The sequence below is a fragment of the Bufo bufo genome, chromosome 3, assembly GCF_905171765.1.
Source record: "Bufo bufo chromosome 3, aBufBuf1.1, whole genome shotgun sequence".
Classification (NCBI taxonomy): Eukaryota; Metazoa; Chordata; class Amphibia; order Anura; family Bufonidae; genus Bufo; species Bufo bufo.
The window spans coordinates 371375358-371390431 of record NC_053391.1 but is presented as its reverse complement, the minus strand read 5'-3'; positions in this window follow the sequence as shown (position 1 = coordinate 371390431).

Genomic DNA, 15074 nt, shown 5'->3' with positions numbered 1-15074 from the left:
ATATTTTGTCTTGTCTGTCTTCCCTGCACATATCCTAAGTTAGGGACTGCCGTCCAGTTGTCCCCTGTCATCAGGACTCGTGAGGCAAGTAGGCAGGGCCAGGGGTGAGGGTGGAGCGCAGTGGTCACTACCCTTCCCCCTGTGTGTGTGTGGACGTGACCGTTACATGCGTGCGTTCACACATACAGTCTGTCACGGACGTTCCCGTAACAGGTGGCAGGAGATCGGTGAGACTGGCAACACGTGGTTTGATCTGACAGGTTTTCCTTGTGGCTCAAAAGGGGTTTGTGTTGTTTCTGGTAATGGCCACACCCTTTGCCTCAGGTGTTGCTAATGTGGTAATTTAACCTTCCTTATTTATTGTTGCTTCTGCCACAATGCTGTGCGGTTTATAGTTTCAGTTTCAGTTGTGGATTGCTGGTGTGTGGATCTCGGAAGGGTTCCTGGTGCTTCCATTACTCCTTTGAAGTTAAGTCTTTCCTTTCCCTTTTGTATTTTGTTTGGGTTCTGTGTGTTGCATAGGATACCTAGGCCTTTATATCCCTATTAGGCCCTGGAAAAGGTTAGGACCAGAGACAACCCATTCCTCCCCAGATGGATGAATGGTAGTCTCTGTCACAGGCCCAGATACAAACAACAGGGAATATATCAAACACAAACAAACGCAATACTTAACTTCTGTAGAGACGGACGAGCAGGAACACCAGAGACAAACTCACACCAGCTCAGCCAAACCCAAATGAAGCTATCTACAGCATAGTCAGAAGGGTGGGGTCAGACTATAAAGGGTAGAAGTGATGACCACTGAGCAACAGCTGAGAAAAGGGAAGTGGTCATTAACCCTATCAACACTGAATCAAGAAAAATCAAGGAGGCTGTTAGATTCCTCCACGCTCAGCCAATCTCCTTAATTTCCTGACATCAGTCACCTGAGGGACCGTGACAGTCCATCTTCCTTCCTTAGTTCTCAGGCCTGATTCCCTGTTCCCCCCTTCCCTCTTATGCTCGGTGTGGTGTTTCCCTCCCACACCGAAGCGTGACATTATAAACCACCAAAACCGTCATATTTTCTTTGTGTGCAGCCACGGATCCTATTGCTGGATTGGCAGGTCAGCTGCAAGGGCTGTCTTTGGAGGTAGCTGACCTCCGCACGACCATCTCGCAGATGCAGAGACCACAGGCTGCTGGTCCTAGTGGTGGTGGTGGTTACCAGGCCTGTCTTAAACCTAAAGTTGCCCTCCCAGACATATTCTCTGGGGGACGTGATCATTTTGAGTTGCTGTGGTTATTTCCTTACTTAAGGGGGATGCGCAGTCATGGGCTTTTTCTCTGCCGACCGGATCACAGTCTCTCTGGTTGGTAGACAAATTTTTCGAAGCTTTGGATCTTATCTATGATGATCCGGATCGGACCTCTCTAGCCAAAACCAAACTGCGCAGCCTTCGTCAGGCTGATCGTTCCACTCAGATTTATTGCTCTGAGTTTAGGAGGTGGGCTATGGATACAGAGTAGAACGATCCTGCCCTCCGTAGCCAGTTTTGTCAAGGGTTATCAGAGCGGCTGAAGGACACCTTGGCCTTTCATGAAACCCCAGTGTCTCTGGAGGCTGCTATGTCTCTGGCTATACCAGTGGCGTCTCTAGCTTTCAAATTTTGGGGGGGCACACTGGGGGCCAGAACAAAAGTAGGGGGGGCAGCTATAACAACGATACATTTACACAAGTACGCTTAGAAATGCTGCAATACTTTACCCAATACCTAAAACCGCAACAGGGAAGAAAAGTCCAGCTGTCTGTGGATGACACTTTTATAGAGAGGGGGATCTGTGGATGACACTGCTATGGGGGGGATCTGTGGATGCCACATACCGTATATAGCATCTTATGCTATATGTGTCATCCACAGATCCACCCCATGACAGTGTCATCCCCATTTCCCCCTCCATAACAGTGTCATCCACAGATCTCCCTCCCCGCCTCTCACAGGAGTGTACATATATAAAATAAACATATTTCACATAAACATTTACAGTTACTTGGCTTGGTCCTTGGGGATCTTGGACGCCACTTCCACACTTTGGCCGGGGGCTCGGTGGAGCTGATGTTGTGTTTTATCCTAATGAGAAAGATTTCATAATAAGGATTTGGAGAAGGGGCAGAGGAATGGCAGAGCAGGGAGAGGCTGGTGCTGCTACTAGGGGGTCATACCATGGGGGAGTAATAAAGCCCACCATAATGCCCACCCCAGTAGAAATAATTCTCCTTATAATGTGCAAAATATACCCCCTTATGCCCCCAGTTGAGCTAATGTCCCCCATAATGTGCCAGTATAAAATACCCCTATATAGTGCCCCAGTAAATGCCTCCATAGTGCTCCCCCCCCCTGCTAGTGCCCCCCATAATGTACCAGTATAAAATGCCCCATATATCGTGCCCCAGTAGATGCCCTCAGTGTCCCCCATAATTTGAAAGTATAAAATACCCCTTCTTAGTGCGCCCCGTAGATGACCCCATAGTACTCCTGTCTCCCCTTCTCCATAGTACCCACCATAATGTGTCCCAGTATAAAATGCTACTGTACAGAGCCCCCCATATAAAACACCCCTTCTTTGTGGCCTCAGTAGATGCCCCTATAGTGCCCACCAATAATGTGCCAGTAATAAGTGCCCTCAATAACGTGCCACTGCCAGTAACAAGAGCCCCCCAATGTACCAGTAATAAGCCCCCATCACGTGCCAGTAATAAACCCCCCATCACGTGCCAGTAATAAGCCCCCCATCACGTGCCAGTAATAAGCCCCCCATCACGTGGCAGTAATAAGCCCCCCAATGTGCCAGTAATAAGCCCCCCATCACGTGCCAGTAATAAGCCCCCCATCACGTGCCAGTAACAAGAGCCCCATCACGTGCCAGTAACAAGAGCCCCCATCACGTGCCAGTAATAAGCCCCCCATCATGTGCCAGTAATAAGCCCCCCATCACGTGCCAGTAATAAGCCCCCATCACGTGTCAGTAATAAGCCCCCCAATATGCCAGTAATAAGCCCCCCATCACGTGCCAGTAATAAGCCCCCCCCATCACGTGCCAGTAATAAGCCCCCCCATCACGTGCCAGTAATAAGCCCCCCATTACATGCCAGTAATAAGCCCCCCATTACGTGCCAGTATTAAGCCCCCCATCACGTGCCAGTATTAAGCCCCCCATCACGTGCCAGTAATAAGCCCCCATCACGTGTCAGTAATAAGCCCCCCAATATGCCAGTAATAAGCCCCCCATCACGTGCCAGTAATAAGCCCCCCCCATCACGTGCCAGTAATAAGCCCCCCCATCACGTGCCAGTAATAAGCCCCCCATTACATGCCAGTAATAAGCCCCCCATTACGTGCCAGTATTAAGCCCCCCATCACGTGCCAGTATTAAGCCCCCCATCATGTGCCAGTATTAAGCCCCCCCATCATGTGCCAGTATTAAGCCCCCCATTGTGCCAGTATTAAGCCCCCCCATCATGTGCCAGTATTAAGCCCCCCCATCATGTGCCAGTATTAAGTCCCCCCCATCATGTGCCAGTATTAAGTCCCCCCATCATCATGTGCCAGTATTAAGTCCCCCCCATCATGTGCCAGTATTAAGTCCCCCCATCATGTGCCAGTATTAAGTCCCCCCATCATGTGCCAGTATTAAGTCTCCCCCATCATCATGTGTCAGTATTAAGTCCCCCCCATCATCATGTGCCAGTATTAAGTACCCCCCATCATCATGTGCCAGTTTTAAATCCCCCCATCATGTGCCAGTATTAAGTCCCCCCCTTTGTAATAAGCCCCCCCATTGTAATAAGCCCCCCCATTGTAATAAGCCCCCCCCAATGTGCCAGTAACACTATTGTAAAAAAAAAACCACTTATACTTACCTCAGTGTCAGCGATGTGATGCAGACTCTTCCTGTGTTTCGCGCTGTAAGGCTCAGGCGGCGCGATGACATCATCGCTCCGCCTGCGCCGGCCTCTGATAGGCTGCCGGCCTAGTGCCTGCAGCCTATCAGAGGAAGGGACACGCCTCTCCCTCCCCTGCACCTCCGCTGGCACAGGCAGGTTACAATGGAGATGAGCGCAATGGAAGCGCTCATCTCCCTGTGCCCGGCGGCGGCGGCTCACTTAGGGGGGGGGGGGCATTTTAGTTGGGGGGGCACATCATGATGTAGGGGGGGCCGTGGCCCCCCCCTGGCGACGCCACTGGGCTATACACATGGATAGACGTCTGATAGAGATCTAGGGGCCCCCACTCTCAGGACGTACTATCACATGATGTATCGTCCTCCTCTGACACTTTGGGTGAAGCTACTCCTGGGTTTATGTCTGGGGACGAACCCATGCAATTAGGGGGAGCAACTCCTGGATCCGCTTTTAAGCATACAGGTAATAGGAGGGAAGAGTGTTTTTTCTGAGGACAAAAGGGACATTTTATCAGAGTATGTCCATGCATTCAACGGCAAAAAGAAAAAAGAGGGACATTTAATTTCCATCTGACAGCTGGATGGGTGAGAGGACAGTCAGAAAATGTGCATTTGAGATATAGATATTTATAATCAGATATAAAAGAGAGTAATGTCTTAGGCTACTTTCACACCTGCGTTCAGGTGTCCGCTCGTGAGCTCCGTTTGAAGGGGCTCACGAGCAGTCCTGAACGCAGCCGTCCAGCCCTGATGCATTCTCAATGGAGGCGGATCCACTGAGAATGCATCCGCCTGCCAGCGTTCAGCCTCCGCTCCGCTCAGTGAGCGGACACCTGAATGCTGCTTGCAGCGTTCGGGTGTCCGCCTGGCCGTGCGGAGGCGAGCGGATCCGTCCAGCCCTAATGCATTCTGATTGGATGCGGATCCGCTCAGAATGCATCAGTCTGGCTCCATTTGTCCTCCGCTCAGCAGGCGGACACCTGAACGCTGCTTGCAGCGTTCAGGTGTCCGCCTGGCCGTGCGGAGGCAAACGGATCCGTCCAGACTTACAATGTAAGTCAATGGGGACGGATCCGTTTGAAGATGACACAGTATGGCTCAGTTTTCAAACGGATCCGTCCCCCATTGACTTTCAATGTAAAGTCAAAACGGATCCGTTTGCATTATCATGAACAAAAAAAAAAAAAAAAATCTTTTTTTTTTTTTTTTCATGGTTATGCAAACGGATCCGTTCTGAACGGATGCAAGCATTTGCATTATAGGAGCGGATCCGTCTGTGCAGATACCAGACGGATCCGCTCCTAACGCAAGTGTGAAAGTAGCCTTAGTAGTTAAAACAGAAAAAGATGTATTCAGACAATTGTCAATGCAATAATCACCCCAATCCAGAATCTGTCTAGCTTTCCAATCGATGGTTGGATTGTACTTGCTTAACCACGGTAAACCCAGAACCACTGGTGCAGGGAGACCCTCCAACACAAAACACAAGATAAAACTGGTAGTACTCGATTTCTCCTGGCTGCTGAGGTGGCGCTAGAGTCAAAAACTGTGGGGATTGAGGTGTTTATCGACAGCAGGGTCGGGGTGAACCTGATTGATTCTCAGTTCGTCCGTATGCAAGGGTTGTCACTGAGTGCATTAGAAAAAAACATTTCCATGGTGCATGATATCAGATTGGAGTGAGTGACTTTCATCAAGAATTTATCTTGTGTTTTGTGTTGGAGGGTCTCCCTGCATCGGTGGTTCTGGGTTTACCGTGGTTAAGCAAGCACAATCCAACCATCGATTGGAAAGCTAGACAGATTCTGGATTGGGGTGATTATTGCATTGACAATTGTCTGAATACATCTTTTTCTGTTTTAACTACTAAGACATTACTCTCTTTTATATCTGATTTTGCCGACGTGTTTTCAGAGAGTGGATGCCAGGATTTACCTCCGCTTCGGGAATATGATTGTCCTATCAATCTTATTCCCAGAGCTAAGGGTACTTACATAGGGGCTCAATACCGGAAAACAACGCTTCAGTTTTGTCCCCATTCATTGTCAATGGGGACAAAACTGAACAGAACTAAATGCTCCAAAATGCATTTCGTTCCTCTTAGTTGCGTTTCCAGACCGGGGAGCAAACCGCAACATGCTGCGGTTTGCTTTCCGTCCTGGGATGCGGCGCAAGACGGATCCGGCATAACCCCCAATGTAAGTCAATGGGGACGGATCAGTTTTCTCTATCACAATCTGACACAATAGAAACTGGATCCAACCCCCATTGACTTTCAATAGAGTTAATGTCGGATCCGTCTTGGCAATGTTAAACTGTTCTACATTCATGACCTCTTCATCTCTCAAAAACTTTCCTTTCTGGGTCTCACAGAAACATGGCTGACACCTCCTCCCCTGCTGCACTCTCCTATAGCGGATTTAATTTCACTCACACCCCCCGTCCCGGCAGCAAACATGGTGGAGGAGTTGGTCTTCTCCAATTAAACACCTGCTCCTACAGCCCAACTCCACTGCCACCCTCCATTACACTCCCTTCATTTGAAGTACACTTTGTTCGCATCTACTCCCCCTCCAAGCTTCAAGAAGCTGTCATTTACCACCCCACAGGCCCAGCCACCATCTTTCTTGACCACTTTAACACCTGACTCCTACACTTTATTTCTGCCGACATCCCCACTATCATCATGGGTGACTTCAACATCCCTATTGACACCTGTAACTCAGCCGCCTCTAAACTCCTATCACTCTCTCTTCCTCCTTCGGCCTCTCACAGTGGTCTTCCGCTCCCACACACAGAGATGGTCACACTCTGGATCTTATCTTTATCTGCCTCTGCTCCCTAGCTAACTTGTCTAATTCACCTCTCTCTTCGCCTGACCACAACCTACTCACCTTCTCTTCACTGGCCTCTTCTGCTGCTCCCCCGGTCCACACTAATACCCCCCCCCCGCAGGAACCTTAAACATCTCGACTTTCACTTGCTTCCTGACTCTCTTCTGCCACTCTCTACCATTTGTTCCCTCCAACACCCAGATACGGCCACCACCCTGTATAACACCACAATAAGTACAGCTCTGGACATTGTTGCCCCCGTCACACACAACAAAACCCGAAAAATCAACAGACAACCCTGGCACACCAACCTGACTAAAAAACTCAGACATGCTTTCAGAACTGCTGAGCGGCGATGTTAGAAATCCCATTCTAAGAATCACTTCACCACATACACGACATTCCTCCTCATTTTCAAATCCTCACTCGCTGATGCAAAATGGGCCTACTTCTCATCTCTCATATCTTCCGTGTCCCACAGCCCTAAACAAGTTTTTAACACTTTTAACTCCCTTTTCCGTCCCCCAGCGCCCCCACCCTCTCCTTTCAGCTGAGGACTTTGCCACATACTTCAAACAAAAGATAGTCAACATCAGAGAAAGCTTCAGTGCACAGTGACCAGAGACCCTCTAAACAACTGCTCGGTCCTCTGCCCCCAAAACCCACTTCTCCACCATTAAAGAAGAAAAACTCTCCACTCTACTCTCCAGATCACATCTCACCACCTGTGCACTTGACCTGATCCCATCCCACCTCATTCCTAACCTCACCACAGTGTTTATCCCAGCCCTAACTCATCCCTTCAACCTATCACTAACCTCTGGTGTCTTCCCCTCTGGTTTTAAACATGCTACCATTACACCCATCCTCAAAAAGGCTTCACTTGACACATCTTCTTTGTCCAGTTATCGCCCAATATCACTTCTTCCATATGCCTCAAAGCTACTTGAGCAACATGTCCATTGTGAACTGTCCTCTCATCTCTCCTCCTGCTCCCTCTTTGACCGGCTATAATCTTGCTTCTGACCCCACCATTCAACTGAGACTGCCCTCACCAAAGTCACCAATGACCTAAAAGCCAAAACCAAAAAACTCTGTCCTCCTTCTCCTTGACCTGTCCTCTGCCTTTGACACTGTCGACCACTCCCTTCTGAGTGGACCTCACAGAGTGGACATTTAGCGTCACCCACTTTCACACCACCTTGTCTCATTCCCTCTCTTTTGGTGTCCCGCAAGCCTCTGTCCTAGGACCCCTGCTCTTCTCTATCTACACTTTCGGCCTGGGACAGCTAATAGAGTCCCATGGCTTTCAGTATCACTTTTATGCTGACGACACACAAATCTACCTCTCTGGTCGGGACATCACCACCTTACTATCCAGAATCCCACAATGCCTATCTTCCATATCCTCCTTCTTCTCCTCTCGCTTTCTAAAACTTAACATGGATAAAACAGAATTCATCATCTTTCCCCCATCTTGCTCAATCCCCCCAACAGACCTATCAATCACGATCAATGGCTGCACACTCTCCCCGGTCAACCAAATCCGCTGCCTTGGAGTGACCTTGGTTCTGCCCTCTCCTTCCGACCGCACATCCAAGCCCTTTCCACCACCTGCCGCCTCCAACTCAAAAACATCTCCGCATCCGCGCTTTTCTCAACTTTGAGTCTGCGAAAATGCTTGTACATGCCCTTATCATCTCCCGCCTAGACTACTGCAATATCCTCCTCTGTAGCCTTTCATCTAGCACTCTCGCACCCCTCCAATCTATCCTCAACTCTGCTGCCCGACTAATCCACCTCTCACCCTGTTACTCCTCTGCCTCTCCCCTCTGCCTATCGCTTCACTGGCTCCCCATTGCCCAGCGAATTCAGTATAAAATACTAACAAATACATACAAGGCTGTCAACAACCTGTCCTCTCCCTACTTCTCTCACAAGACCTCCTTCTCTCCTCTCCTCTAATCACCTCTTTCCACAATCACTTCCAAGATTTCTCCCGTGCATCCCCCACACTCTGGAACTTGCTACCCCAACAGATCAGACTCTCACCTACAGTGGAATCCTTCAAAAGAAACCTAAAAACCCACCTCTTCAGACAAGCCTACAACCAGTGACCCTGCTGCCTCTATACCACCATGACCAACTTTACCCTCTCCTACTGTGTCCTTCTCCCATACCATGTAGATTGTAAGCCCTCAAGGGCAGGGCCCTCTCTCCTTCTGTACCAGTTTGTAACTCTTCTTGTTCATGCTTAGTGCAATTGTCTGTATTATGTATGTATACCCATTTTCATATGTACAGCGCTATGGAATGAATGGCGCTTTAATAATAATTATAATAATATGTTAAAGATAATACAACCGGATCCGTTCATAACGGATGCACCCAGTTGTATTATCAGTAACGGAAGCGTTTTTGCAGGACCCTGCTGGATCCCGCAAAAACGCTAGTGTGAAAGTACCCTAAGTTGCCAAAATCTAGGTTGTATAACCTTTCTGAACCTGAAAGACTGGCCATGAGAGATTATATTGCCGAGAGTTTGGCTATAGGACACATAAGACCTTCCAAGTCTCCAGTGGCAGCAGGGTTCTTATTTGTAAAAAAAAAAAGGACGGAGGTCTTCGACCATGTCTGGATTTCCGTGAACTCAATCGTGATCCTTACCCTCTTCCTTTGACTCCCGATTTGTTTAACCAGATTATTGGTGCCAAGGTGTTCTCCAAGTTGGACTTAAGGGGGGGGCATATAATCTGGTTAGGATCAAGGAAGAGGATGAATGGAAGGCGGCTTTTAATACTCCTGAGTGGCACTTTGAGAACCTGATCATATGCCTTTCGGGTTGACCAATGCTCCTGCGGTTTTCCAGCATTTTGTGAATGACATTTTTCATCACCTTGTGGGGAGTTTTGTAGTCATGTATTTGGATGACATTCTAATTTATTCTCCAGATGTAGAAACACATCAGTATCACGTTAGAAAGGTGTTACAGATCCTAAAGGACAATAAATTGTACGCAAAATTAGAGAAGTGTGTTTTTGCTGTACACGAGGTTCAGTTTTTGGGCTACCTGCTGTCATCTTCAGGTTTTCGAATGGATCCAGAGAAAGTCTGTGCTGTATTGGACTGGGATCGACCCAAAAATATGCGGTTTTTGGGGTTCACCAACTATTACCAAAAATGTATTCAGAATTATTCGACAATAGTAAAACCGTTAACGGACATTACTAAGAAAGGGACAGATGTCTCAGTGTGGTCTGATTCGGCGTTGCAAGCCTTTTCTGCGATTAAGGAATGCTTCTCTTCTGCCCCTATATTGGTGCAGCCGGATGTATCACAACCTTTCATTGTGGAAGTGGACGCGTCCGAGGTGGGGGGTAGGCGCAGTTTTATCGCAGGGCCCATCACCTGATAAATGGGGTCCATGTGCCTTTTTTCTAAAAAAAAACCTCTCTTCCACAGAGAGAAATTATGATGTGGGTAACAGAGAGTTACTGGCCATTAAGTTGGCTTTTGAGGAATGGCGTCATTGGTTGGAAGGGGCGATTCATCCGATCACGGTGTTCACAGATCATAAAAACCTGGCTTACCTGGAGTCGGCTAAACGACTGAACCCGAGACAAGCCAGATGGTCTTTGTTTTTCATCAGATTTAATTTCATTGTCACCTATTGTTCTGGGGTTAAGAACGTCAAGGCAGATGCCTTGTCACGTAGTTTTCCTGGAGGTGGTGATTTTGATAATCCGAGTCCTATACTGTTGGAAAGTGTGGTAATGGTGATATCCGCTCTATACCCTGACCTAGAGTTGAAGGTGTTAGAGGCCTAGGGAGACGCACCGGAATCTTGTCCCTTTGGGAAACTGTGCCATCGGAATTGCATCACAAGGTGTTTGAGGAACATTACTGTACGGTTCTTACGGGACACCCTGGGAGTAAATCCACTGCCGACCTCATCTCTCGTAGATTCTGGTGGCCGGGGTTGTGTAAGTGTGTTGAGGACTATGTGTCAGCTTGTAGTACCTGTGCACTTGCTAAGGTGACACATACTCGGCCTTCCGGATCTCTACTTCCGTTGCCCATCCCGGCCAGACCATGGACTCACTTATCCATGGATTTTATCACTGATCTACTTAATTCTTCAGGAAAGACAGTTATTCTGGTGGTAGTTGATCGCTTTAGTAAAATGGTGCACTTTATAGCGTTGCCGGGCCTACCTAATGCTAAAACTCTTATGCAAGTGTTTGTTGACAACATTGTGAAACTCCATGGCATTCCCTCTGACGTGGTCTCGGATAATGGGACTCAGTTTGCTTCCAGATTCTGGAAGACGTTCTGCACTTGACTGGGAGTACAACTGTCCTTTTCTTCGGCTTTTCATCCTCAGTCGAACGGACAGACAGAACGCACTAATCAAAGTGTGGAGACTTACTTGAGATGTTTTGTCTCTGAGAACCAGGAGGAGTGATCTTCATTTTTGTCTTTGACAGAGTTTGCCATAAACAATCGTAGACAGGAGTCCACTGGTAAGTCGCCGTTTTTCGACATCATTGTCATCTATATGGCAGAAAATTCAAAATAACTTGATAAATATGGGCAACAACTATAAACGTGTGGCTGACAGGAAACGTATGAATGGACCGGACCAAAGAGTGGGTAATTCTGTGTGGCTGTCCACAAGAAACATTAAGTTAAAGGTACCTTCTTGGAAGTTGGGTCCAAGGTTTATTGGTCCATATAAGATCACTGCCATTATTAATCCTGTGGCTTTTCATCTTGAACTTCCTCAGACCCTGAAAATTCATAATGTGTTTCATAAATCTTTGTTGAAGAGATATGTGGAGCCATCTTCCTTGCGACCCGTGGAATTTCAGATTGCCAAGATAATTTACTCTCGAGTTCTCCGTAGATCTCTTTAGTATCTTGTTCACTGGAAGGGTTATGGACCAGAGGAGAGGATGTGGGTACCGTCATCTGATGTGAATGCCAGTCGTTTGGTGAAAGCTTTTCACAGGTCTCACCCAGATAAGGTCGATCCTGGGTGCCCGGAGGTCACACGTAGAAGGGGGGTGTCACGGTCCCTCTTGTGAGAGAGGTGAGGAGATCGGATAGACTTGCTGCACGTGAGGCTATCTGACAGGTCTCTCTGTGTTCTTCTCTGTATGTTGTTATTTGGCAGGATCTCGTTATCAGTTGTGAGGCTCTATCTAGGCCCGCCTCACACTGCTAACCATGCGGTTGATACTTTTTGCTTGGAGCAGCTTGAGCTTGGTTGTATTGGATCTCCAGCTTCTCCATTCTCCTCTAAGCTAAGTATTTGGTTACTTCCCTGCTTGTTATTCTTTGGTGTGTGTTTCTAGGCCTTAGGGAGACACGGGTTCCTCTATCTGGGGAGGAACCAGCAGTCTTGTCTACTGCTCCCTATTCTAGGGTTTGTCAGCTTTAGCAGGGCTACAGGTTTCCGGCATATGAGTATTTCCACCTTCAGGATCTGCTCATACTGGCAGGAGTTAGGGTGAGGCCTAGCGATTGCTACAAGGTTACCATCCCTCTTACTTAGCTTTACAGGCCTAGATTGTTGTATTTACGCTGTTGTGTTTATTTGGTGTTTTCCCCTCCCCATACCAGTGACAGGGGGGGTACTGTCACGGACGTTCCCCCGACAGGTGGCAGGAGATCGGTGAGACTGGAAACATGTGGTTTGATCTGACAGGTTTTCCTTGTGGCTCAATATGCGTCTGTGTTGTTTCTGGTAATGGCCACACCCCTTGCCTCAGGTGTTGCTAATGTGGTCATTTAACCTATCTTATTTATTGTTGCTTCTCCCACAATGCTGTGCGGTTTATAGCTTCAGTTTCAGTTGTGGATTGCTAGTGTGTGGATCTCGGCAGAGTTCCTGGTGCTTCCGTTGCTCCTATGAAGTTAAGTCTTTCCTTTCCCTTTTGTATTTTGTTTGGGTTCTGTGTGTTGCATTTCCCTATTGTTTGTATTAGGCCTGAGGGAGACTCTTGTTCATCCTTCCTTTTGGAGGAACAGGTAGTCTCGTCCCTGCCATTAGTACCAGGGTACTATAGCTCTAGATAGGACTCTAGGTATTCCTGTTTATAAACACACATACCTCTGGGATCTGTTCATACTGATAGTCAGGATTTTGGTTAGGGTTTTACTAGGAGGTGTCCATTTTCCGTCCTTAGTTCTCATGCCTGATTCCCTGTTCCCCCCTTCCCTCTTATGCTTGGTGTGGTGTTTCCCTCCCACACCGAAGCATGACACAGTCCTTCCGGGTAAACTCCAGAAAATGTCTGAAATCCACTATAAGTGTGAATGGGGCTCTAGAGAGATACTGGGGAATTCTCCAAAGTGATGTCAAATAACGTAGTTTATTTAACCACTTCCAGACCGGGCCATTTACCCCTTGATGACCAGGCCTAATTTAGCAAATCTGACATGTGTCACTTTATGTGGTAATAACTTTGGAATGCTTTTACTTATCCAAGCCATTCAGAGACTGTTTTCTCGTGACACATTGTACTTCATGTTAATGGTAAATTTGAGTCAATATCTTTTACCTTTATTTATAAAAAAATCCAAAAGTTTACGATAATTTGAAAAAATTCACTGTTTTCTAAATTTGAATCTCTCTGTTTTTAAGGCAGATAGTGATGCCTCATAAAATATTCATTAATTAACATTCACCATATGTCTACTTTATGTTGGTATCATTTTAATAATTTTAGGGCATTAGAAGGTTTAGAATTTTAGACAAGCAACTTTTGAAATTTTTATGAAAATTTCCAAAGTCAACTTTTTTAAAGACCAGTTCAGTTCTGAAGTCACTTTGTGGGGCTTACATAATAGAACCAACTCATAAATGACCCCATTTTAGAAACGAAACCCCTCAAACTATTCAAGACTGGTTTTAGAAATTATGTTACCCCTTTAGGTATTCCACCGGAATTAAAGCAAAATAGAGGTGAAATTTGAAAATGTCTTGAAATTTTTTTGCAGATTTTCCATTTTAATCAATTTTTTTCCTGGAACACATCAAGGGTTAACAACAAAACAAACCTTAATATTTATTAACTTGATTCTGCAGTTTGCAGAAACACCCCATATGTGGTCATATACACAGGGCACAGAAGGCAAGGAGCGCCGTATGGTTTTTGGAGGGCAGATTTTGCTGGAATGGTCTTTTGGCGCTATGTTGCGTTTGAAGAGACCCTGAGGTATCCCCACAGTAAAAAACCCACATTTTGTAAACTACACCACCTAAGGAATTTTTAGGGGTGTAGCGAGTACTTCACTCAAGTGTTTCATAGAATTTTTAATACTTGGTGTGGAAAACTTAAAAATTACATATTCTTTTTACAACAAAATTGTGCTTTAGGCCCAAACTTTCTTTTTCACAAAAGATAACAGGAGAATATTCCCCCACATTTTGCTACCCATTTTCTCCTGAATATAGTAACACCCCAATTGTGGTCGTAAACTGTTATTTGGGGATATGCCAGGGCTCAGAAGGGAAGGAGCGGCATCTGGATTTTCTAACGTGGAATTTTCTGTCATGAGCAATAACTTTTTTTCTTTTTTGTTGAATGAGCTGCGTGAGGGCTTATTTTGTGCGAGACAAGCTGTAGTTTTTATTGGCACCATTTTGGGGCACATTTGGCTTTCTGGTTGCTTTTTATCTAATTTTTTGGGAGGTGAAGTCACAAAAAAAGCTGTTGGTGTCATTTTTCTATTTTTTTTTATACTGTTGACTTGATGGGGTAGATCATGTGATATTTTTATAGATCCGGTCATTATGGACGCAACAATGCCAAATATGTCTAGTTTTATTTTTACGTTTCACACAATAAAAACATTTTTAGAAAAAATAATCATGTTTTTCTGTTACCATTTTCTTAGAGCCATATTTTTTCATTTTTCTGGCTATAGTCTTGAGAGGGCTTGTTTTTTGTGGGACTAGGTGACATTTTTATTGCTACCATTTTGGGGTACATAAGACTTTTTGATTGATATTATGTTTTTTGTGAGGTGACTAAAAAAAGCTGTTTTGGCATACTTTTTTTTTTTTTTTACACCGTTCACTTGATGCGGTAGATCATATGATATTATTTTAGAGCCGGTCGTTGTGGACGCGGTGATACAAAATATGTCTATTTTTTTTTTTCTATTTTTAACATTTTTTAAATTACGGATTTGGGGGGAATATATTTTTTTAAATGTGAAACATTTAAAATAATTTTTGTTTTCAAAATAATTTATTTATTTATTTTATTTTACACTTTGTGTCCC